General features: G+C 44.6%; 1 long non-coding RNA gene across 1 annotated transcript; it reads left to right on the top strand.

The window, feature by feature from the left end:
- The first annotated feature begins 9,912 nt into the window (after window positions 1-9,912).
- On the top strand, window positions 9,913-26,598 carry LOC141083941 (uncharacterized). The gene is made up of 2 exons (XR_012230856.1): window positions 9,913-10,064; window positions 24,988-26,598. It is a non-coding gene; the product is annotated as an uncharacterized lncRNA (long non-coding RNA).
- The last annotated feature ends 258 nt before the right edge of the window (window positions 26,599-26,856 follow it).

Genomic DNA, 26,856 nt, shown 5'->3' with positions numbered 1-26,856 from the left:
GTAGCGGTGGACCGGATGGAGTGAGAGGGGTTTGGTGATGGTATTGGTGGTGATGGCCTAGATTTAGTGTTGCGTTGCAAAATCATTGTGATTCCCTGAGTGCTTTGGCCTTGCGACGACACCTCCACATTTAGTGCTGGTGGTGTGTTTAATGGTGACGGTGGTCTTACAGTGGGTGTAGCGATGGAGCGTTGTTGGCTACCTTCAGTCAGAGCAGGTGCACATGTGCTACCTGAGGTTTTGTAGTCCGTCCACGCTTGCAAGTGCATGTTGATTAAATGTCTAAGCATGCAACTGGTGTTCAAATTTCTGAGTTGTTTACCTCGGCTAAAGGTCCTTCCACACTTCTTACAGGTAACCTTTTCTTCATCAGTAGGATTTTGGACAAAGAAGTGCCACACTGCACTCTTCCTACTATGGTAAACATTTTCTGGCCTTGCACGCTGTGCTAAGTTGACCGTCTGGTCAAGCTGTCCTGCAACTCTTTTAGTTTTTGTTCCATGTTTTAGGAAGCTACGGGCTTGCTAGATAACCGCTGCTGCGATGTCAATGCCTTCTGAGGATCCTTCTCCTTATCTGAACTATTGCCAGCGCCACCCTCCTCCCCCAATGGATGCCAATCTGGGTCCAGAACAGGGTCATCCATCATCTCCTCTTCAAAGTCATCTGCACCTTCATCTTTACCTTCCTCTATGTCACCGTGTAAGGTGGTATGGTATGCGGGAAGGGGCACCTGTGTTTCATCAGGGTCAGATTCTGGCTCAGTAGACTGCGTGGGCAATATAGTGCTGTGGGTCAATGTACCAGCAGAATCATCTAGCAGTGGCTGTGCATCAGTGCACTCCATGTAAGATTCATCTTGGACTGGGGAATTCAGCATTTGACTAGATAACCCAGGCATGGGTATGTGAAAAGAGCTCCATAGAGTAATCGGAAGTGTGGGCTGCCGCATCCGTAACTTTTGGTGGGGGTGAAGGGCACAAGGAAAGGGGTTTTTTATGACCAGAACCCTGCACTGACAACTCCGTGCTTGCAGTTTTCGACCGATCAGAAGAGGAGGCAATAGAGCTGGTGGCTGTTTCGGCAATGTACGCCAAAACCTGTTCCTGATGCTCCGGCTTTAAAAGCAGTTTTCCGACTCCAAGAAAAGGCAACCTTACAGGCCTTCTTGGCCCAGAGGATGCCGCAGGCTCAACACCTCCTGCCTTAGCTGCTATTGTGCTTTTGCCAGAACCAGTCGATGCACCACCACCATCAGTACCAGCTGTGCCCCCCTGCCCGCGTCCGCGGACTCTTCCACCATACTTCCTCATGTTTGGGAAAATGCACCAAAAATACCAGCAGAGAGATGGTACTGTAAGAGGAGCGTCCAGCTGTGTAAGGTGTATTAAACAAATTAAATCAACGTATATGTTGTATTAGTCACAGACGCTCTCACAGTATGTATTGGACTGTAATCCATCAAGCAGATATACGGAACTGTTTGAAAAACGGATGCGACTCTAAGGTGTAGGTCTGGAAAAACAGAAAAACTGCTCATTTTTTCTTTCCAGAGTCACACACAGGTAGCTTCTATTTGTCCGTGCTAGAAGGTGATACATGGTAGTGTGTGAGGAGCGTACACCGCTGTACGGAGTGTGTATGTAAAATTGTCAAGTTCTGTGTATTTGTATACGGACTGACACACGCTGTCTCTGTCTAGTTTTGACTGTAATCAAACAGCAGATATACGAAACAGTTTGAAAAATGGACACGACTCTAAGGTGTAGGTCTGGAAAAGCGGACAAACTACTAGGATTGTTTTTCCAGAGTCACACACAGGTAGCTTCTATTTGTCCATGCTAGAAGGCGGTACATGGTAGTGTGTGAGGAGCATACACCGCTGTATGGTGTGTGTATGTAAAATTGTCAAGCTCAGTGTATTTGTATACGGACTGACACACGCTGTCTCTGTCTAGTTTTGACTGTAATCAAACAGCAGATATACAAAACTGTTTGAAAAACAGACACGACTAAGGTGTAGGTCTGAAAAAACGGACAAACTCCTCGTTTTTTTTTCCAGAGTCACACACAGGTAGCTTCTTTTTGTCCGTGATACCAGCCAGAATACACGGTAGTGTGTGAGGAGCGTACATCGTTGTACGGTGTGTGTATGTAAAATTGTCAATCTCCGTGCATTTATATGTGGACTGACACATGCTGTCTCTGTCTAGTTTTGACTGTAATCAAACAGCAGTTATATGAAACTGTTTGAAAAACAGACACAACTCTAAGGCATAAGTCTGGAAAAATGGACAAACTCCTCGTTTTTTTTCCAGAGTCACACACAGCTTGTATTTGTCCGTGCTAGAAGGCGTACACGGTAGTGTGTGAGGAGCGTACACCGCTGTACGGTGTGTATATGTAAAATTGTCAAGCTCCATGTATTTGTATACGGACTGACACACATTGTCTCTGTCTAGTTTTGACTGTAATCAAACAGCAGATATACGAAACTGTTTGAAAAACGGACACGACTCTAAGGCGTAGGTCTGGAAAAACGGACAAGCTCCTCGTTATTTTTTTCCAGAGTCACACACAGGTAGCTTCTATTTGTCCGTGATACCAGCCTGAATACACGGTAGTGTGTGAGGAGCGTACACCGCTAGACGGTGTCTGTATGGAAAATTGTCAACTCCATGTATTTGTATACAGACTGACACACGCTGTCTCTGTCTAGTTTTGACTGTAATCAAACAGCAGATATACGAAACTGTTTGAAAAACGGACACAACTCTAAGGTGTAGGTCTGGAAAAACGGACAAACTCCTCTGCTTTTTCTTCCAGAGTCACACCCAGATAGCTTCTATTTGTCCGAGATACCAGCCGGAATACACGGTAGTGTGTGAGGAGCGTACACCGCTAGACGGTGTTTGTATGGAATATTGTTAAGCTCTGTGTATTTGTATACGGACTGACACACGCTGTCTCTGTCTAGTTTTGACTGTAACTAAACAGCAGATATACGAAACTGTTTGAAAAACAGACACAACTCTAAGGTGTAGGTCTGGAAAAACGGACAAACTCCTCGGCTTTTTCTTCCTGAGTTACACCCAGATAGCTTCTATTTGTCCGTGATACCAGCCGGAATACACGGTAGTGTGTGAGGAGCATACACCGCTAGACGATGTGTGAAGAAATGAGCACTCAGTAACTCACCAGGACAAAATAATAAAATTTGGAGTGCTTTGAAAAAAGCAGTTTGAACAGCAGTGTGCACACAGCAATGCAGCTAGCAGGTAGCCTTAAAAGGCAGCCTAATCACCACCAGCGCTGCTGCACACAACAAAAATCCTCCCCTTTCACTGCACACTAACTGTACAGTGAAAAGCGCTATCAGCAGAAGCAGTTTTTTTTTCTTCTTCTCTGCCTAACGCTCTCCCTGTTCAGAATCAGCAGCAGCACCTCTCCCTATTGTAAGATCGGCAGAAGTAAGATGGCGGTCGGCGTTCACGGCCTTTTATACCCCCTGTGACGCCACACAAAGCCAGCCAATCACTTCAATGCCTTTCTCTAAGATGGTGGTGGCCGCTGCCTATGTCATCGCATTGCCCACAGTGTTCGTCCACCATCATTGGCTGAAAAAAGGCGCTGAAAGCATCATTTGAAACGCGACTTTAGCGCTTGGGTCGCTGACACCATTGCCGACCTCATGCTATGGTCGGGTTTCGTTTCATGAAACCCGACTTTGGCGAAAGTCGGCGATTTTTGAAATTGACCGACCTGTTTCGCTCAACTCTAGTGACCACCACAGGGCAAGTGGTAAGAGGCAGGCAAAAGCGTTAGAATTGGTGCACTTAATAGGTACGCCTTTTCTGGGTGACTGTGAGCTGCTATTTTTAGGCTGGGTTGCAGAATCCATGGCCCCTTACCAGCTTGAGAATATCAGCCACCAGCTGTCATCTTAAGCTTGGCTATTTATCAAAAATGGGGGGACTCCAAGTCTTTATATTTTTAATTATTTACTAAAGCTGTTATCTGAGGGTTGTAGCCCGCAGCTGTCAGTTTTGCCTTGCTGGTTATCAAAAATACAGGGGAACCCACATCATTTTTTTAAATTATTTACAGTGCAATTGATGGGTCAATTGATGACAATTTTCTTGGTATCTGCCCCTAATTTGAACTGTTTTGGCAGCTTTTGCGCCCCCCTGAAAGTGTTGTCTCATCGTTTGGTTTTGCCTCCCATTGAATTCAATGATGTTCAGTTATGTTCAGCGAACATCTGGAGGTTTGTAGAACACAACGGACCCAAGCCTTAAAAGGATTGCTCATCCCCTTTAAAAAGGGGGTGCTGCTAGGTACTAACCATGCAAGGTGCCCAAACTTTTGCATCTGCTCATTTTCCTTTTTGTAATTTTTAAAATATACAAGATGAAACTATTTTTTTTCCTAAAATATGAAGGAAAAAAAATCATCTTTAACTTTAGGCCTTTTAGAGATCATTTCATTTTCAACTTGCTTAACTGTTCGCAATAACAGTAACTTTGACTAGGGGTGCCCAAACTTTTACATGCTACTGTAGATAGATAGATAGATGCAATTATACTTTTCTCTTAGCAAGGCCTACACTGTTTTCTTGCTGTAAATGTATTTATAATGCAGCCTGCAATATAATGTTATTATTCTTCATAATAATAGTATCAAAGAATAATAAATAATAATATAATTATATTGCAGGTTTCAGTATAGTTTCTCAATAAATTGGCAGGAAGAACAGTATAGGCTTTGAAGAGCAGAAAGTATAATTGTATCTATAAGTAAGGCTATTTAATACATTGTTAATTATACCACAATCAGCTGTATTGAATTATCCCTTCAATTACTGTCCACGCTACTTTCATTAATGCCTTAGTTTGCTATAACCTTCTGTCTTTGTTTAATGTATAGGCACAGTAACACATGCAGTAGAACTGATAAATCTTTGCCCACCTAACTTTAGGCCCTAGGCAAAAGAGATCACAAAATGGATTTGTGTATTGAGGCTGTTTTGACAAAAATGATAAATTTGCTCTCAAGAATGAAAGATGTTATCCAAAAACTAACATAATTATTTCAGACATAACGCCTTCCAGTTGAAACACCCTCGTATATCTGAGCCTTGAGATTGAAAGCCCAATAAATAAAATTTTCCTAGATGGCAAAACATTCTGTACGTCTGGCATTGTCAAACAGAAATTGGTTTAGAGAACAACAAAACGTTTATTATAGAGAATGCATATGTTACATTATTTAACATGAATTTATAAATACGTTTTCCCTTTTTGTTACAACATGTTAGTAGGTATTTTATAACATGTTGCCCATGTGGTGCCTGTCGCTCCCCTTTGACATGAACGAAACAAAGAAATAAGCATATTGTCACAATCCATTTTTAGATTTGTGGGAGCTCTGGTTCCACTATAATTTAAATGTAGCTTTTTTCCTTTCATGTCAGCAGGGGTTAATGTCAGTTTTTCTTGATGGGAGCGTGCTGCAGCTGCTGAGTTGCTAGGTCAGCTGATGTGAGTGGTGACCGCTTTCACCATCCTTTTAATGGTCACCTGACTCATCAGCTGACTGTTGGTGATAGAGATATTCTATGGAGACCAGCATTGCAGTTGCAGCTTTCTGGTGTCAGTGCTGTATCAGCTACTTCTGGAGATCAGGGTCCTGCTTCCATGTCCTCTGCAGTGTGGAGCTAGGCAGCTGTGCCTTGAGCTAAGTTTTGTGTTTTTTACCTTGTCTGTCTCATGCTTGTCATTATCCCCTGTGTTTGTATCAACTGCAGTGGTGAGGCTAGCGCCCTTGCCGGCTAGTGCACTAGCCAGAGCAGTGTAAGATGACAATGAGGGATGTGGTTTGGGATGGCGGTGGGGAAAAGGACCCACTTAGGGCATTAGGGGAGTGTAGGGACAGGGCAGGCTCAGGTTGGAGCTCAGGAGGTGTCCCATCCCACATTCCCTATTGTTAGGGCCTTCCTTTCCCCTTTACCATCCCGTTGAGTGTGTGTTGTGCTGTCCGCTGACCGACCCCCAGTGGGAACATGACACAAAATAAGTATTGCCACATTTATGAAGGTCAAATCTATCAAACTATAAAATTATTTAAACCTTCAAATAAAAAAAGTTGAGATCCCCAGAATTTCCTTTTTTGGTCCTTGTACTTTCCCACAAAATACAATGCAATGCAACTAACCAAAACATTGGTAAAAAAATGATACCATTAAGAACTAAAGCCCAAAATTCAGGCTATGTGCACACCTTGCAGAATTCCCACGGAGATTTCCACGGGAATTCCGGAATTCCATTCCGTGGGAAATAAGCGAGCAAATCGCATTTTAATTTCTACCTATTTCCCACGGAAAAACTAGCGATTTACAAGCGTAATTAGCTTGCAGAATGCTAGCGTTTTCCAAGCTATCTGTAGTATCGCTTGGCAAACTGATTGACAGGTTGGTCACACTTGTCAAACATAGTGTTTGACAAGTGTGACCAACTTTTTACTATTGAGGCTGCCTATGCAGCTTCAGTAGTAAAAAGATCTAATGTTAAAAATAATTTAAAAAATAAAAAATCGTGTTTTTCTCACCTTCCGGCAACTCGCGCAGCGTTCCCGATCATTGCGATGCTCCCGGCAGGTCCCGTTCCCAGTGATGCATTGTGGCAATGACCTTTGATGATGTCGCAGTCTCGCGAGTCCGCTAAGGTGTCGCGAGACTGCGACGTCATCAAAGGTCATTGCCGCAATGCATCACTGGGAACGGGACCTGCCGGGAGCATCGCGGAGGCCTGGTAATGCTGCGAGGGACATCGGTAGGTGAGAATAAGTCAATTTTTTTATTTTAATTCTATTTTTTACTGGGATATGGTACCCAGAGCCTGGAGGAGAATCTCCTCTCCTCCACCCCCTGGGTACCATCCGCAAATGTTCTGCTTACTTTTCGCATGGTGGGCACAGTCACATGCGGAAAGTAAGCAGAGCAGTGTATTCCTATGTGGGCGGAATCGCTATGATTCCGCAAAATTAATGAGCATGCTGCGTAATTTTCAGCGATGCGATTCCGCCATGGAAAAATCCGCAGCATTAGCACAGCATTGCGGAATCCCATAGGATTGCATGGGATGCTTTTTTTTGCGGCAAAATCACGCGTTTAAAAACGCCGCGAAAACGCAAAAAACCTCTATGTGTGAACACAGCCTCAAAGAACAAGACCTTGCACAGAACAATCGGCAGAAGTTAAAAAATTTATCGTTCTCAGAAAATGACAACACAAAGCAAATTTTTTTTTAGAAATCTCAGAATTTTTTATGCCCCTAAAATAATAAAAAATACAATATTAGTTTGTTATAGCTATAATTATTCTGAGAATCATATTTCTTCAGTACAATAAATGGTTTAAAAATACAAATACATCAAAATCATGGATTGCATTTATTTCCCCATTTTAGTCCACCTGGATTTTTTTCTCCTTTTAAACTACTTTATATTATAAAATGAAAGATTTTGTTCAAAACAATTTTAAGGTTTAATACGAACCAAAAGAATGGAATTTGGCAGTCATAGACTGGCATGCAATAGTTTCTGCAAAAGAGAAAAACAATTAATTTTCCTTTTGCACTTTAATGCTGCAGTTTTGCAAAGTGAGTACTGTGACAGCTAGTAGAGCATTTCAATACATATTGTTCTTGTTAGTTGTGTTCTGTTAACCGTGCTTCAAATGTCTTTTTTTGCATGAAAAATGTGATTAGTGTGTAATTTTTTCCTTGAGTGTTTTAATAGAGAATTCTCAGTCTTTTTCTATTCAACACTCGGTGAAAAATGAATAGCACTAGGATGCGAATAAGATGCCATCAGTGTGCTGTCCAAGGTTTTTACTGTCCCATAGACTTGCATATAGGAAGTTTTTATTTAGTGGAGAAATTAAATACAATATCACATGAAATGCAACATAATATGTACAGTAGCACTGCAACTAAAGATATATTGACAGTAGAAAATAATGTAAAAGTTGAATATGAAGCCTGAAACCTGTATGGATAAAAATCTGAAATTCTGAATTCTTTTGTACAGGGTATTTAATTTTATCTGTTGATAAGTTACAATATGTTATTAACTTTGTAACTTCCCAGAAGTCTTGTAATTTTCCTTACCTGTGATATTTTCTGTTAGGCCGAAGTCACACTAGCGAGAAAAACGGACGAGTGCTATGCGATAAAAAATCGCCTAGCTGTGCAGAGCTGCAGAACAATCACTGCCGAGACTGGAGCAGCACAAGGAGAGGATTTTTTTTAAATCAAAGAGTACATTATGGGGACAATAATACAGTTTGGATTTGGAGGGCTTTGTAGAGCCCCGTATACTATTTTGAAGGCTATGAATGGTCATTAAACTATTTGCAAACCTGCATCGGGGCTATTACACTGTTTACAGGGCTATGTGGGTGTTATTAAATTGTTTAGAGGGCAATGTGGGAACCATTAGGCTGTATTCACACACAGCATTTTTTTCGCGTTTTTCCCACGGATTTACCAAAAAATCCACTCAAAAAACGCCTAACAGAAGCTTCCCATTCATTTTAATGCATTTTGCACTTTTTGTGCATATTGATGCGTTTTCTACCGCAAAAAAACGGTTCGCGGTAAAAAACGCAGCATGCTCATTAATTTTGAGGTAAATTCCGCATTTCTGGCTATTTTCTATGTGTCTGGGGACGTTCCAGAGAAATTTGCAGCAAAAATCGTGGCAAAAACGTGTGGAAAAAAACGCACGTTTTCTGGGAAGGAGTCCGGTTTTCATGCAGAAATTTTCTGCATACGTGTGCACATAGCCTTATACTATTTGGAAGTTCATATGGGGGTCATTATTCTATTTGCAGCGCTATGTGAGGGGCCATTATACTGTTTGCAAGGCTATGTGGGTGGCCATTGTACTGTTTGGACAGCTATGTAGGGGCCATTATGTTGTTTGGAGGGGTATCTGTTGGGCAATTATACTGTTTGGAGGGCTATGTGGGGCCATTGTACTGTTTTCAGGGCCATTTGGGAGCCGTTACACTGTTTTCATTGCTCTGTGGGAAAACATTATACTATTTGCAAGGCAATGTGGTGGCCAATATACTGTTCAGGGCTATGTGGGGGCCATTATACTGTTTGTAAGGCTACGCGGGGGGGCATTATACTGTTTGGAGGGCTATGTGGCGGCCACGATACTGTTTGCAAGACTACGTGAGTGGCTATTACACTGTTTGTAGGGCTGTGTGGGGTCCATTATACTGTTTGCAAGGCTATGTGGGGATCCATTGCACTGTTTGCAGGGCTGTGTGAATGTTGGGGATATGTTGAGGTCATTGTGGAGGCATCATGTTATATTGAGGTCACTGAGGGAAATTATACTTTGTGAGGGGGTACTGTAGGATCATCATACTGTGTGTGTGAAGAGTACTGTGGAAGTATCTTATTGTGTTTGGGGGCACCTTTGTTAGCATCATACTTTATGGGCACCATGAAAGAGGTATCTTATTGCGGGGGAACACTAAGTGGTTTTAATAGGAGGAAAATTGCTTGGTAGCTCTTATAATGTTGTGAGTTATGCTCTTGTTGTGATCTTGCCGAATATTTTCTTTTTTCTAAGGGGGGCCAATTAGAACTTCTGTTTAGGGACCCTGTGATTTCTGTGTAGACTCAGATCAGAGACCAATAATGGCAAAGCTGGGCTTGTCAAGTGGTTAGCTTCTCAAATGTGCATACACTCAGGGCCATATTTGTCACTAGGCACTTGAGGGCATGTGCCTAGGGCGGGAGGATGTCATGGGGGAGGCACCTGAGCAAGGTTGCTTTTTTTTATAGTCCGGGGCCCGCCCACCTACGTCTTCCGGCATGCTGCGGGGCTCTCGGATCCTGCGCTGTCACGTGTACTGCACATGGAGCCAGAAGAGGAAACACATCACACTGCAGACCACGCCCCCCTCTCACTGTGGCGCCAAGTTCAGCTTCTGCCTGAGTGTCGGAGCAGCTGCGGGGGAGGATGGTGCAGATTGTTGTGTCCAGGTCAGTTTTACAGTGCTTGATGTAGAACTACAGTCCCAGCATGTGAGGCCAGACTCACCTGTCCAATCACACAGTTACTCTGTAGAGGCCTCAGCGTGTCCTCACCTTACTACGGCTATGTAGTACTATAGGGCGGACATACTGTCGGTGCAGCTGCACCGGGGCCCTGAGCAGGAGGGGGCCCCGGCAGAAGTAATCATGATGCATAATTGATCACAGAGCCGGTGGCAGCTTCAGCGCTAGCAGGAGAGGCCGGGCCCGCTCTGCTGCAGACTACACAAGATTATGCTGAGAGGGGCCCTGTCCTCACCTGTTAGTGTTGATGATGCTGTCTGCGGGGAGGGAAGGAGCATCACACAGAGCCTCACGCAGTGATTCTCTCTGCTGCTGCCTGTGCAGTGCTGCTGACATGAGGATATGAACAGAGGGGGGAGGTGGCGAGAGGGACATCGCTGAAGCAGGACATTAACCATGTCCTGATCACTATAAGGGGGTCTCTGCAGTATGTGTCCACCCCTGTACACGTTCCAGCATGTCTTGTTTTTCTGATTCTTGAGCTGCTGTTGAACCATAAGTTCCAGCATTCCCAAACAGTCTTTGTGTAAGGGGAACTTGTCACTTCACGCACTGCCTTTTATTCTGTAGCTGCAGGATAACTACAGGTTACAACATGTCCTGTCATTCTAATTAAAGGGATGTTGTAGGACTAAAAATCCCAGCATGCCCTGTGGTTGATACTGTAGGGACTGAGAATCCCAGCATGCCCTGTGGTTGAGTCACTAGGGACAGGTTGTGATGACTACTTGCGGACATGTGCGGCACTTGAGGTTTTGCACTTGTGGTGAGACAAAAAAACACTGCTAGCAGTGTTTTTTTTTCCATTGCTGCAAGTACCGCATTTACCGGATCGCGGCAAAACTGCAAGTGCCGCACATGTCCGCAAGTCCCATAGGGAATGAATGAGGCCGAACGCAGTGTTGCGGTAAGTGATCCGTTACCCGGCAGATTCGGAAAAACTGCGGGATCTGCCGCGAATGGCAAAAATCACTGATGTGAAAGTAGCCTAAGTCACTGCTAACAGTGTCTGCATTAGGCTGGAGTCACACTTAACATATAAAAAATCAGTCTGATTTTGACGGCCGAGAATCGCACGAGTGTTCTCCGTATGGTCATCCGTGAGTAATCCGTATGCAATGCGATGATGCGATTTCCTCGCATCTAGTATCCGTATGACATCGGTATGCAATGCGATTTTAACATGAACTTTTACATACATGCAGTTCTCTGTATGTAAAAGCTCATGTTAAAATTGCATAGTAATACACATAGTTTTAAAACCAAACATTCTTCAAAACATTATATAGTGCTGTGCAAATTAATTGGGACAAAGCATTTTTTTAAGCAAAATCGTAAGTTGGTTACTAGAGTTGAGCGACTTTTGGTTTTTTAGGGTCGCGTTTCGTTTCGTGTCGAGCAAGATCGTCCGATTATAGGGAAAAGTTGGGGTCGTCCCGAAACACGAAACCCAATGTAAGTCAATGGGGAATAAAAGTCGGCAGTGAGAGGAGGACAGGAAACACACCTACAGTGCCCATTTGAATGCCAAAAGCATCAATTCTTCTTTCTTAAGCTTGTCAACCTTAATTAACTTCATAATACAAGTTACGCACTGAAAAATGGGGGTTATTTGGCTAAAGTTGTGGGGGGGGAGGGCTGGCTGCAGGTTTTCATGTGCCCTGGGCGAAAGAGCACCCCTTTAACACATACCACAACTCATCATGCTCCGATACGGCAGAGAAATAGCGGTATAGTACAATGAAAAATACCTCACTTTTTACATCTCATGACGAGGCCCATCTATTTCTCCATACAGAATCATTGGTCCCATATAATGTTTGAAACAGTATATGATGAGCTTCACATAATGCTACAGTATATGTTGGTCCCCATGGATGAAGCTCCACTGTCTTATGGGCCCAAATAATGCTCCAAACATAATGGGCCCCATTTCTAATGCTCTAGTGTATAATGGGCCCTGTAAATGCTGCTCCAGTGTCTGATGTCCACCTTTGGAATGTTCCAGTGTATGGTGGGCCCCATCTATCATTCTCCAGAGTATAGTGCTCCCCAAAAATTGCTGTCCCAACATTGAAAACAATCAAATAAGTCTCCTCGCTAGGGAATCCCTGTACTAGTCTGGAGAGGTGCTGTAGCTTGCTTAACAGCTCGCCAGCCATTCTCACGCCCAGTATGGATTACACGTGATTGCACAAAGGTGAGAAAGGGTACCGTATCCCCAGATAACATGTATGGATAGCGTACACATTCAAAATATATGTCTCAGGAGGCAGGCTCAGACGGTGTTAGGCCCAGTATGGATTGCACGTGATTGCACAAAGGTTAGAAAGGGTACCGTATCCCTGGATAACATGTATGGATAGCGTACACATTCAAAATATATGTCTCAGGAGGCAGGCTCAGACGGTGTTAGGCCCAGTATGGATTGCACGTGATTGCACAAAGGTTAGAAAGGGTACCGTATCCCTGGATAACATGTATGGATAGCGTACACATTCAAAATATATGTCTATACAGCATGAGGCAGGCTCAGACGGTGTTAGACCCAGTATGGATTGCACGTGATTGCACAAAGGTTAGAAAGGGTACCGTATCCCTGGATAACATGTATGGATAGCGTACACATTCAAAATATATGTCTCAGGAGGCAGGCTCAGACGGTGTTAGGCCCAGTATGGATTGCACGTGATTGCACAAAGGTTAGAAAGGGTACCGTATCATTGGATAACATGTATGGATAGCGTACACATTCAAAATATATGTCTATACAGCATGAGGCAGGCTCAGACGGTGTTAGGCCCAGTATGGATTGCACGTGATTGCACAAAGGTTAGAAAGGATACCGTATCCCTGGATAACATGTATGGATAGTGTACACATTCAAAATATATGTCTCAGGAGGCAGGCTCAGACGGTGTTAGGCCCAGTATGGATTGCACGTGATTGCACAAAGGTTAGAAAGGGTACCGTATCCCTGGATAACATTGTATGGATAGCGTACACATTCAAAATATATGTCTATACAGCATGAGGCAGGCTCAGACGGTGTTAGGCCCAGTATGGATTGCACGTGATTGCACAAAGGTTAGAAAGGGTACCGTATCCCTGGATAACATGTATGGATAGCATACACATTCAAAATATATGTCTCAGGAGGCAGGCTCAGACGGTGTCAGGCACAGTATGGATTTGACGGCCCAGATTACACAGTGGAGGAGCAGGGAGAGGTAAAGATTGCAAATGCTGGGGCCCTGCCCAAGCAAGGGGGGCCCACTCGTGGGCGTCGGTACTGGCACTGGGCCCCTCATAGTACAGCGGTGTGTCTGACGGCGGGTGTGCACCACCACCGTCAGAGACACTTGATTGCACTATGAGGGACCCTGTGCCAGTGCCAGTGCCCGCGCCCAAGAGTCGGCCTACCCACCTGTCCAGGGCAACGGCACTCGCACGGTGTCGTGCGGTAGGTGGTGACCCCGGCCATGGGGGGGAGGCAGCACAGTTAGGGAGTTTTAGAAAGTGGCATATGTTGATGTTGGACATTCAGCTGATGCAAAAGGCGAAATAGGTGAAGTACCAGGAAGAGGTGGACCAAAGCAAGCCATTTTTCTGTCACCCTATGTGTCATCAGGCGAAGGTGGGACAAAATCCTTGGAAACCCATGCGTGGTTCATTTTAATGAAGGTTAGATCATCCACATTTTGGGTTGACAGACGGGTCCTTTTTTCTGTCAGGATTGATCCAGCTGCACTGAAGACTCTTTCCGATAGCACACTTGCAGCTGGGCAAGCAAGCTCCTGTAAGGCATATTGTGCCAATTCAGGCCAGGTGTCCAGTTTAGCGGCCCAATAGTCAAAGGGGAATGACCTGTGTGGGAGAACATCGATATGGGAGGAAAAGTAGTTTGTAACCATAGTTGACAACTGCTGTCTCCTGTCACTTTCCATCGATGCAGTATTACCAGTTGTGTGAGTGGTATTTGAAAAATCAGTCCACAACATTGTCATGAAACCCCTGTCTCCAACGCCACTTCTGCTGTGTGCACCACGAACACCTCTGCCAAGCTGCCCCCGGCCCGTACGGCTCGTGTGAGAACCATCACCGCTGCTGTGTGCTGGGAATGCCTCAAGCAACCGATTTACCAGAGTTGCTTGTTTATTAGCCAATATTAGGTCAAGGTTCTCCTGTGGCATGATGTTTTGTAATTTGCCTTTATAGCGCGGATCCAGGATGCTGGCCAACCAGTAGTCGTCATCGTTCATCATTTTGGCAATGCGGGGGTCCCTTTTTAGGATCCACAAGGCATAATCTGACATGTGGGCCAATGTTCCCGGTGTCAATGATGCACTGCGAGTGCTGGTTGGAGGAGCACTTTCTGGCAAATCCACATCCCTCCAGTCACGCACAAACCCTGTACCAGACCTTGCCACACCAACATTTTCACTTGCCCCACGAGATGCATCCTCCTTCCCTAAGTAATCATCCCCATCATCCTCCTCCTCCTCCTCTTCTTCCTCCACCTCGTCCAGGAGAGGTCCCTGAGCAGACAATGGCTGAATGTCATCAAGGATTCCCTCCTCCTCTTCCTCCTCATCAACATTGGCTGCAGACGCCTGCTCCTTAAGGTGCGTCAAAGTTTGCATGAGCAGACGCATAATTGGGATGCTCATGCTTAGGATGGCGTCGTCTGCGCTTACCAGCCGTGTGCATTCCTCAAAACACTGAAGGACTTTACAAAGGTCTTTCAGCTTTGACCACTGCACACCTGTCAACTCCATGTCTGCTCTCAAAGTGCCTGGCCGTGTATCCTCCCACAAATGCATTATGGCCTGCCTCTGCTCGCACAGCCGCTCCACCATGTGCAGGGTGGAGTTCCACCTTGTTGCAATGTCGATAATGAGGCGGTGGTTGGGAAGGTGGAGCAATCGCTGCAGCTTCTGCATACGAACGGAGTGTACAGGCGACCGGCGGATGTGCGCGCACAGTCTTCGCACCTTCTGGAGCAGGGCTGTTAACTCCGGATAATTTTTGAGGAAGCACTGCACCACCAGGTTCAAGGTGTGAGCCAAGCAAGGTATGTGGCTGAGTTTTGAAAGGGCTATGGCTGCCACAAAATTACGGCCGTTATCACTAACTACCTTGCCTGCCTCAAGATGTACACTGCCCAGCCATGACTCAGTTTGTCGCTTCAAGTACTCGGCCAGCACCTCGGCGGTGTGTCTGTCGCCCAAACACATCATCTGCAACACAGCCTGCTGACGCTTTCCACTAGCTGCTCGATAGGGGGACACATTGTGTGCAACAGTGGCAGCTGCAGATGGAGTGCTCGTACGACTGCGCTCTGTGGATGAGCTTTCGCTTCTGGAGGAGGAGGAGGAGGAGGGTCGAACGCCTACAGCCAACTGTTTCCTATACTGTGGGCTAGGCAGCACTGTCCCACCACCGCTGTCCCCTGTGGACCCTGCATCCACCACATTAACCCAGTGCGCAGTGATGGACACGTAACGGCCCTGGCCATGCCGACTGGACCATGCATCAGTTGTGAGGTGCACCTTTCCGCTCACTGACTGCTTGAGTGCATGGACAATGCGGTCTTTCACATGATGGTGGAGGGCTGGGATGGCTTTGCGAGAGAAGAAGTGGCGACTGGGTAGGTCATAGCGTGGTACTGCATAGGTCATGAGTTCGCGGAAAGCTGTGCTTTCCACCAACCGAAAGGGCATCATCTCAAACGAGATTAGTTTGGCAATGTGGGCGTTCAAACCCAGTGTACGCGGATGAGAGACTGAGTACTTTCTTGACCTACTCATAGTGTCTGGGAGGGTGAGCTGGACTTGAGAGCTGCATATGGTGGAAGTAGCGGTGGACAGGGCGGACTGAGAGAGGGTTGATGATGGTGATGGAGTTGGTGTTCTTTCTGATGGCCTAGAATCAGTCTTTCGTTGATATAACAGTGGGATTCCCTGACTGCTGTGGTCTTGCAACGACACCTCAACATTTGCTGCTGTGCTAACCGGTGGGCTTACAGTGGGGGAAACAATGTAGCGTTGCTGACTACCTTCGTTGTGATCAGTTGCACATGTGGCACTTGAGGTTTGGTGTTGTGTCCACGCTTGCAAGTGCATGCTGGTTAAATGTCTAAGCATGCAACTGGTATTCAAATTTTTCAGATTTTTCCCTCGGCTAAAGGTCTTTGCGCACTTCTTACAGATAACCTTGGCCTGATCATGAGGATTTTGTTCAAAAAAGTGCCACACTGCACTCTTCCTACTTTGGCAGACATTTTGCGGCCTAGCACGCTGTGATCTTTTGACCCTCTGGACAAGCTGTCCAGCAACTCTTTTCATGTTTGGAACCTGTCTTTGGAGTGCTCCGGGCCTGCCAGATAACAGCTGTTGCGATGTCGATGTCTGCTGTGGATGCTCCTCATCTGAGCTATTGGAAGCAGCACCCTCTTCCCCCAATGGATGCCAATCTGGGTCAACAACTGGGTCATCCATCACCTCCTCTTCTATGTCATGTGCACCTTCCTCTGTGTCACCGTGTATGGTGGTATAGTGTGCGGGAAGGGGCACCTGAGTCTCATCAGGGTCAGAATCTGGCTCTGTACACTGCGAGGACAATGTAGTGCTCTGAGTGAATGTACCAGCAGAATCATCCATCAGGGGCTGTTCATCAGTGCACTCCATGTCAGATTCATCTTGGCCTGGGTAATTCACCATTTCACTTGATAATCCAGGCATGGTATGTGAAAACAGCTCCATGGAGTAATCAGTAGTATGGCCTGCGTCATCCTTCAATCTTGGTTGGGGTGAAGGACACAAGGAAAGGTGTGGTTCATGAACATGAGCCTCCAATGACGACTCAGTGCTTTTACTTTTTACAACTGAAGAAGAGGAGGCGATAGAGCTGGAGGCTGAGTCAGCAATGTAAGACCAAACTTTTTCCTGATGCTCTGGCTTTAAAAGCGGTTTGCCAGCTCCTAGAAAACTAAGCGTTCGAGGCCTTATGTAGCCAGACGATGACGCAGGGTCAGCACCTCCTGCATTCGGTCCTATTTTGCTCTTGCCACTACCATCAGATCCACCACCAACACCATCATTACCAGCTGCCAACCCCCGCCCAATTCCACGGCCTCTTCCACCAGCCTTCCTCATTTTTGGTAGAAATGTAGACAAAATCCAACAAACTATATAGTAATGTAAAACAAGGTACAAGGTGTCTATGGGACAGGGGAGATTTTGAATTTCTGCACACACTTTTGGACACTGGACACTTTTGGATTGTGTGAGGCCCACTGATATCTGAGCGCTATGTGACAGGCTCAATGGCACAGCTGTGACAAAAGTGACTAGAGGATAAGGGAGATTTTGAATTTCTGCACACACTTTTGGACACTGGACACTTTTGGATTGTGTGAGGCCCAATGAATATCTGAGCGCTATGTGACAGGCTCGATGGCACAGCTGTGACAAAAGTGACTAGAGGATAAGGGAGATTTTGAATCTCTGCACACACTTTTGGACACTGGACACTTTTGGATTGTGTGAGGCCCAATGAATATCTGAGCGCTATGTGACAGGCTCGATGGCACAGCTGTGACAAAAGTGACTAGAGGATAAGGGAGATTTTGAATCTCTGCACACACTTTTGGACACTGGACACTTTTGGATTGTGTGAGGCCCACTGATATCTGAGCGCTATGTGACAGGCTCGATGGCACAGCTGTGACAAAAGTGACTAGAGGATAAGGGAGATTTTGAATTTCTGCACACACTTTTGGACACTGGACACTTTTGGATTGTGTGAGGCCCACTGATATCTGAGCGCTATGTGACAGGCTCGATGGCACAGCTGTGACAAAAGTGACTAGAGGATAAGGGAGATTTTGAATCTCTGCACACACTTTTGGACACTGGACACTTTTGGATTGTGTGAGGCCCAATGAATATCTGAGCGCTATGTGACAGGCTCGATGGCACAGCAGTGACAAAAGTGACTAGAGGATAAGGGAGATTTTGAATCTCTGCACACACTTTTGGACACTGGACACTTTTGGATTGTGTGAGGCCCACTGATATCTGAGCGCTATGTGACAGGCTCGATGGCACAGCTGTGACAAAAGTGACTAGAGGATAAGGGAGATTTTGAATTTCTGCACACACTTGTGGACAGTGGACACTTTTGGATTGTGTGAGGCCCACTGATATCTGAGCGCTATGTGACAGGCTCGATGGCACAGCTGTGACAAAAGTGACTAGAGGATAAGGGAGATTTTGAATCTCTGCACACACTTTTGGACACTGGACACTTTTGGATTGTGTGAGGCCCAATGAATATCTGAGCGCTATGTGACAGGCTCGACGACACAGCTGTGACAAAAGTGACTAGAGGATAAGGGAGATTTTGAATCTCTGCACACACTTTTGGACACTGGACACTTTTGGATTGTGTGAGGCCCAATGAATATCTGAGCGCTATGTGACAGGCTCGATGGCACAGCTGTGACAAAAGTGACTAGAGGATAAGGGAGATTTTAAATCTCTGCACACACTTTTGGACACTGGACACTTTAGGATTGTGTGAGGCCCAATGAATATCTGAGCGCTATGTGACAGGCTCGATGGCACAGCTGTGACAAAAGTGACTAGAGGATAAGGGAGATTTTGAATCTCTGCACACACTTTTGGACACTGGACACTTTTGGATTGTGTGAGGCCCACTGATATCTGAGCGCTATGTGACAGGCTCAATGGCACAGCTGTGACAAAAGTGACTAGAGGATAAGGGAGATTTTGAATTTCTGCACACACTTTTGGACACTGGACACTTTTGGATTGTGTGAGGCCCACTGATATCTGAGCGCTATGTGACAGGCTCGATGGCACAGCTGTGACAAAAGTGACTAGAGGATAAGGGAGATTTTGAATCTCTGCACACACTTTTGGACACTGGACACTTTTGGATTGTGTGAGGCCCACTGATATCTGAGCGCTATGTGACAGGCTCGATGGCACAGCTGTGACAAAAGTGACTAGAGGATAAGGGAGATTTTGAATTTCTGAACACACTTTTGGACACTGGACACTTTTGGATTGTGTGAGGCCCACTGATATCTGAGCTCTATGTGACAGGCTCGATGGCACAGCTGTGACAAAAGTGACTAGAGGATAAGGGAGATTTTGAATCTCTGCACACACTTTTGGACACTGGACACTTTTGGATTGTGTGAGGCCCAATGAATATCTGAGCGCTATGTGACAGGCTCGATGGCACAGCTGTGACAAAAGTGACTAGAGGATAAGGGAGATTTTGAATTTCTGCACACACTTGTGGACAGTGGACACTTTTGGATTGTGTGAGGCCCACTGATATCTGAGCGCTATGTGACAGGCTCGATGGCACAGCTGTGACAAAAGTGACTAGAGGATAAGGGAGATTTTGAATCTCTGCACACACTTTTGGACACTGGACACTTTTGGATTGTGTGAGGCCCACTGATATCTGAGCGCTATGTGACAGGCTCGATGGCACAGCTGTGACAAACGTGACTAGAGGATAAGGGAGATTTTGAATTTCTGCACACACTTTTGGACACTGGACACTTTTGGATTGTGTGAGGCCCACTGATATCTGAGCGCTATGTGACAGGCTCGATGGCACAGCTGTGACAAAAGTGACTAGAGGATAAGGGAGATTTTGAATCTCTGCACACACTTTTGGACACTGGACACTTTTGGATTGTGTGAGGCCCAATGAATATCTAAGCGCTATGTGACAGGCTCGATGGCACAGCTGTGACAAAAGTGACTAGAGGATAAGGGAGATTTTGAATCTCTGCACACACTTTTGGACACTGGACACTTTTGGATTGTGTGAGGCCCAATGAATATCTAAGCGCTATGTGACAGGCTCGATGGCACAGGTGTGACAAAAGTGACTAGAGGATAAGGGAGATTTTGAATCTCTGCACAAACTTTTGGACACTGGACACTTTTGGATTGTGTGAGGCCCACTGATATCTGAGCGCTATGTGACAGGCTCGATGGCACAGCTGTGACAAAAGTGACTAGAGGATAAGGGAGATTTTGAATTTCTGAACACACTTTTGGACACTGGACACTTTTGGATTGTGTGAGGCCCACTGATATCTGAGCGCTATGTGACAGGCTCGATGGCACAGCTGTGACAAAAGTGACTAGAGGATAAGGGAGATTTTGAATCTCTGCACACACTTTTGGACACTGGACACTTTTGGATTGTGTGAGGCCCAATGAATATCTGAGCGCTATGTGACAGGCTCGATGGCACAGCTGTGACAAAAGTGACTAGAGGATAAGGGAGATTTTGAATTTCTGCACACACTTGTGGACAGTGGACACTTTTGGATTGTGTGAGGCCCACTGATATCTGAGCGCTATGTGACAGGCTCGATGGCACAGCTGTGACAAAAGTGACTAGAGGATAAGGGAGATTTTGAATCTCTGCACACACTTTTGGACACTGGACACTTTTGGATTGTGTGAGGCCCACTGATATCTGAGCGCTATGTGACAGGCTCGATGGCACAGCTGTGACAAAAGTGACTAGAGGATAAGGGAGATTTTGAATTTCTGCACACACTTTTGGACACTGGACACTTTTGGATTGTGTGAGGCCCACTGATATCTGAGCGCTATGTGACAGGCTCGATGGCACAGCTGTGACAAAAGTGACTAGAGGATAAGGGAGATTTTGAATCTCTGCACACACTTTTGGACACTGGACACTTTAGGATTGTGTGAGGCCCAATGAATATCTGAGCGCTATGTGACAGGCTCGATGGCACAGCTGTGACAAAAGTGACTAGAGGATAAGGGAGATTTTGAATTTCTGCACACACTAGTGGACAGTGGACACTTTTGGATTGTGTGAGGCCCACTGATATCTGAGCGCTATGTGACAGGCTCGATGGCACAGCTGTGACAAAAGTGACTAGAGGATAAGGGAGATTTTGAATCTCTGCACACACTTTTGGACACTGGACACTTTTGGATTGTGTGAGGCCCAATGAATATCTAAGCGCTATGTGACAGGCTCGATGGCACAGCTGTGACAAAAGTGACTAGAGGATAAGGGAGATTTTGAATCTCTGCACACACTTTTGGACACTGGACACTTTTGGATTGTGTGAGGCCCACTGATATCTGAGCGCTATGTGACAGGCTCGATGGCACAGCTGTGACAAAAGTGACTAGAGGATAAGGGAGATTTTGAATTTCTGCACACACTTTTTTCGACACTGGACACTTTTGGATTGTGTGAGGCCCACTGATATCTGAGCGCTATGTGACAGGCTCGATGGCACAGCTGTGACAAAAGTGACTTGAGGATAAGGGAGATTTTGAATCTCTGCACACACTTTTGGACACTGGACACTTTTGGATTGTGTGAGGCCCACTGATATCTGAGCGCTATGTGACAGGCTCGATGGCACAGCTGTGACAAAAGTGACTAGAGGATAAGGGAGATTTTGAATTTCTGCACACACTTGTGGACAGTGGACACTTTTGGATTTTGTGAGGCCCACTGATATCTGAGCGCTATGTGACAGGCTCGATGGCACAGCTGTGACAAAAGTGACTAGAGGATAAGGGAGATTTTGAATCTCTGCACACACTTTTGGACACTGGACACTTTTGGATTGTGTGAGGCCCAATGAATATCTGAGCGCTATGTGACAGCCAGGCTCGATGGCACAGCTGTGACAAAAGTGACTAGAGGATAAGGGAGATTGGATTGCTTTTAATAAAGCAGTTTGCGGAGCAGTGGGTAAACAGCAATGCAGGAATGTCAGGAAGCCTTAGAAGGCAGCCCAACAACCAACACCACTGATACACCACTATGTAGCCTCCCCTTGCACTGCACACACAGTGACTGGTGTGTTGTGCAGGCCAAATTGCTAGCAGCAGAAGCAGTTTTTTTTTCTTCTCAGCAGGACAAAAAAAAAAAATTGGGAATGCTTTTAAAAAAGCAGTTTGCGGAGCAGTGGGTAAACAGCAATGCAGGAATGTCAGGAAGCCTTAGAAGGCATCCCAACAACCAACACCACTGATACACCACTATATAGCCTCCCCTTGCACTGCACACACAGTGACTGGTGTGTTGTGCAGGCCAAATCGCTAGCAGCAGAAGCAGTTTTTTTGTCTTCTTCCCTGCCTAACGCTCTCCCTACAGAATCAGCAGCAACCTCTCCCTATACTAAGATCGGCAGAAGTAAGATGGCGGTCGGCGTGCACGCCCTTTTATACCCCCTGTGACGCCCACCAAAGCAAGCCAATCACTTGCATGCCCTTCTGAAAGATGGTGGTGACCCGTGCCTATGTCATCACGTTGCCCACAGTGTCCGTGGATCCTGATTGGCTGAAAAAGAGCGCAAAACAAACTTTTGAAACGCGACTTTGGCGCGCAAGTCGCCGACCTCGTGGCCGACCTCATCCTAGGGTCGGGTTTCGTTTCATGAAACCCGACTTTGCCAAAAGTCGGCGACTTTTGAATTTTTTCGACCCGTTTCGCTCAACTCTATTGGTTACCAGTCAGTGATTCAAACCACTTTTAACTGCTTTGAACAGGTGTGAGTGCCTGTTCAAAGCAGTTAAAGCTGGTTTGAATCACTGACTGGTAACCAACTTACGAATTTACTTAAAAAAAATGCTTTGTCCCAATAAATTTGCACAGCACTATATATATATATATATATATATATATATATATATATATATATATATATATATATATATATATATATATATATATATACACAGTCACACACGCATATATATGTATTTATATTGCACAGAAAGATAGAAGAAAATGATAGAATAGATGGATTCCATACAGTACATGCACACAGAATAGGTAGATATATACAGTAGATGTGTGTGACAAATAAAATTATTATAGTATGTGTGCATCTTACTGTTAATGTATTGAATTAATAAAACATTATTTTTTGGAAAAAATGGCGTGGGCTCCCATGCCATTTTCCAAATTAGACAGGGAAAGCCAGCGACTGGGGGCCGAAGTTTATAGCCTGGAAAGGGGTTAATACCCATGGATCTTCCCAGGCTGTGAATATCAGCCCACAGCTGTATATTTAGCCTTTACTGGCTATTAAAATAGGGGACCCCCCAAAAATGACGATGGGTCCCCCTATAATTAATAACCAGAAAAGGCTATGCAGACAGTTGTGGGCTGATATTCATAGCCTAGGAAGGGGCCATGGATATTGGCCTCCCCTTTCTACAAACACCAGCTCTCAGCTGCCGCAGAAATTGTGCATCTGTAAGATGCACCAATTTTGGCACTTAGCCTCTCTCTTCCCACTTGCCCTGTAGTGGTGGCAAAGTGGGGTAGTAGTTGAGGGGTTAATGTCACCTCTGTATTGTAAGGTGACATCAAGCCCGGCTTAGTAATGGAAAGGCATCAATAAGACACCTATCCATTACTAATCCTACAGTTGTTTAGGGGTAAAAAAAAAGACACAACCAGAAAAGTCTTTTAATTAAATAAAACACTAAACACAGTTTGCCATCTTTATTAAACAGCTAATCCATGCGACACCTTCGTTCTCCTGTAAAAAACAGAAAATAACAAAGCAACAATATATCATACCTGTCCGCCGTTGTGTCCCATGCAGTAATCCATATCTAGGCCATATACAGTTTACAACCGGGACTGTGCCAAGATGTGTCCGTCCAGGCTGTAAGCCACTGGGGAATGAATGAGATGCTGCTGGCGCTGCCTCAGTGACAAGCGGTGACGTCACTGATACTGCGCACCCTCAGAGGCTGACCTGTGTGGAACTCTGCAGCGTGGGAAAATGTACTGGCATTTTCCAACGCTCCAGAGTTCAGCGCAGGTCAGCCTGTGAAGGCGCGCAGCACCGGTTACGTCACTGAGTCTGCCTTCCCTGCAAGCCTGACCCGTGTTGAACTCTGGGGCGTGGGAAAATACATTGTATTGTTTAGTGTTCCACTTATTTTTTTGAGCAGTATATATATATATGTATTCTATGTGTATATACCTATGGTATCTTTTCTATTCTAAACTGTCAGTGTGATTTTACTGTACACCGGACATGAATTGCCGACTTTTCAAAGGACACCGGTGCATAAAAATCAGACAGCACTAGTATGGGGCGAGTGCTGTGCGATTTTGTTTTCTCGCACCCATTGACTTGCATTGGTGAAATCACTCGCAGGTATTATATGGCTGAGAAAAAAAACGATGATGGGAACTGCCCCATAGATTAATACTGGTCCAAGTGTTATGCGATTTTTTTCTTGCATAACACTCATCCGTATTCCTCGCTAGTGTGACTCCAGCCTTAGTCATACCCACCAGTGGGGAAGGCAGCACTAAAAGTGCCTATGGCAGCATAAACTCTAAATATGGCACTGCATACACTACAATCTGTATACTCAGGCAGCAAGTAGGTGCATGAGAGTGTTTAAAGAAACCTCACCTCAGAAGATGACATTAGACGTGTACACTTGTAATCTGACTTGCAAGAGTGCCGACAGAGTCAGCCTTGGCAGAGTGAAAAAGCAACAATAGCAAGAGTTTTGTCATTAGTGTTTTTATGGCTTTTTTGACTATACTGAAAGGAATAAATATCTGGCAGCTGAACATATGGTAAGGAGGGTTTTCTTTGAAAAAGAAGACACCAGCCAAAAACAAAAAATATTGTAAAAGAAAGACATTTTTGTTCCTGCAAATTTTCTTGACAAAATGCGTTTTTTTCTACCAGTAAAGTGATTGAGAATACTGAAGTCTCATGCAAATATGCTTTTTTTTTTCTTTGCAGGTTTAAAACAGTTTCAAGTCTGCAGCATGTCAATTCTTTCAGCATTTTTGCAGCAATTTATTTCCATTCAAATTAATGGAAAACAAACTCATCAAAAATACACAGAAAAATGCAGCAAAACACTCCAGAACGTGCTTATTTTACTCAGCGTTTTACTTGCCAACACTCCAGTGTTAGCAGATTTTCCTGCAGCAGATACTGAATGTGTGCACATACCCTAAGGGTGAAATGATTTTGAATATAAATATAATTACTTTTCGTTTCTTGATTCTGAGACACTGCTGGTATTGTAGTCCAGAGCTGCATGGATTATTCTGTCTGTTAATACCAGATACAGTCAGCAACCTTACAATAGACAAACGTATCCTGTACAGTTTGTTAAACTCCTATTTCGAATGAAGAATTTTATTTTTCTCTATGGCAGGGTACTGCACATTCCCAACTTTATAAATTACATGTAAAGGAATTAAAAATCACAGGTAGAAACCCTGTACTGACATTGAACAATCAGATAATGATGGAGATTTCAGTGTGTAAACTTGTGACTGCCAGGGGCATGACTATAATAGGTTGGAATCGAACCCTGACCCTGGAGCCTAAAGGGCCCAAAAGGTCTCTTTGGCCCATATGAAAAGACCTGTGATATATGGGGACCCTGTTGGCTATTTTGCATTGGAGACCACGAGCTTCAAGTTGTGCCATTGCTGACTGCTGATTAGAGTATAATTCAGGCTGTAACTCAAATTTGGTAAAATATTACCAGTGTCACGTATTTACAGACAAACAGACTTTAAGCAATTTCTAATGGTTCTTACTGTTCACACAGCAGAAATGTATTTCTTCACCAAAAGCTTAGATAATGTAAATGCACAGGAGGTTGTGATATGTAAACTGTTATTTTAGACATTATTAACGGAATTGCTGTGAAGACAATACTAAATAAGAGTTTGTTAGACAATGTTCTTACTCACCTTTTATATCAAAAAACAATTTTATTTTTAATGTACAACATAATAATATTTATCATTGCCACTACTTGTGCTGATATAACATGTTTGTTTTTCTGTTGGAAATTGTCTTCACCATGGACAGTCATCATATTTCTTTTTTACTTGGTTTTGATACTTTTGTGAAATTATTTTCCATCAGAAGAAATATTTTTCTTATTAAGTGATATCTCCAGGGCTATGGGCTTGGATGGTTGAGGTGATTACTGAAGAATGGCTATTGACCTTCAGACCAAGAGCCCTCTAATTTGCAGAACAGCAGATGTCCCATGAGTCTATTCCGGACAGGTCACATAATCAGCTTGAGCTACAAAGCGCTTCTTGTCCAGCTGTACCCTCTCCCTCCAGGACCTGAGGACATGGTTAAATAGGCACCTTTGGATTACTGAACCTGGAATTATGAATTGGAAAATTAAACATAATAAGAAAGGCCTTTGGGTGTAGTCGCCCTTATCTAATAGAAATTGGGATGTGCATAACCCTTGTTGTGTATTAAGTATTGAACTTTTGTCTCACACTAAGTTGGTACCTAGTCAAAAAATATTGAATTTTAAAAAATTGCACTTGGAAGAAGATAATTAGTTATAAAACACTTTACCCTAAAGTTTTCACATGTTCATTTTTGTTATAATTTGTTAAAAGCATTTGGAATTATGAAAACGGCAATTAGCATGAATACGGTCCAAAAAAATATAAGCAGACTATCAGGTTTTAGCGTAAAGCCCCAGCGGCAGCAGGGAGTTTGTGATATTGATCATGATGATGATGATGATGAAGACACTGACACACTTGTCACAAGGAGGTTGCATTGCTCATCAAAGTTCTTATTTGAGGAATTATCCGCTCAAGATGAAGTAGAAAG

Source organism: Dendrobates tinctorius, unplaced genomic scaffold (genome assembly GCF_039654945.1).
Source record: "Dendrobates tinctorius isolate UK_male_01 unplaced genomic scaffold, ASM3965494v1 ptg000022l, whole genome shotgun sequence".
NCBI lineage: Eukaryota > Metazoa > Chordata > Amphibia > Anura > Dendrobatidae > Dendrobates > Dendrobates tinctorius.
This window is presented reverse-complemented; position numbering and strand designations above follow the sequence as displayed.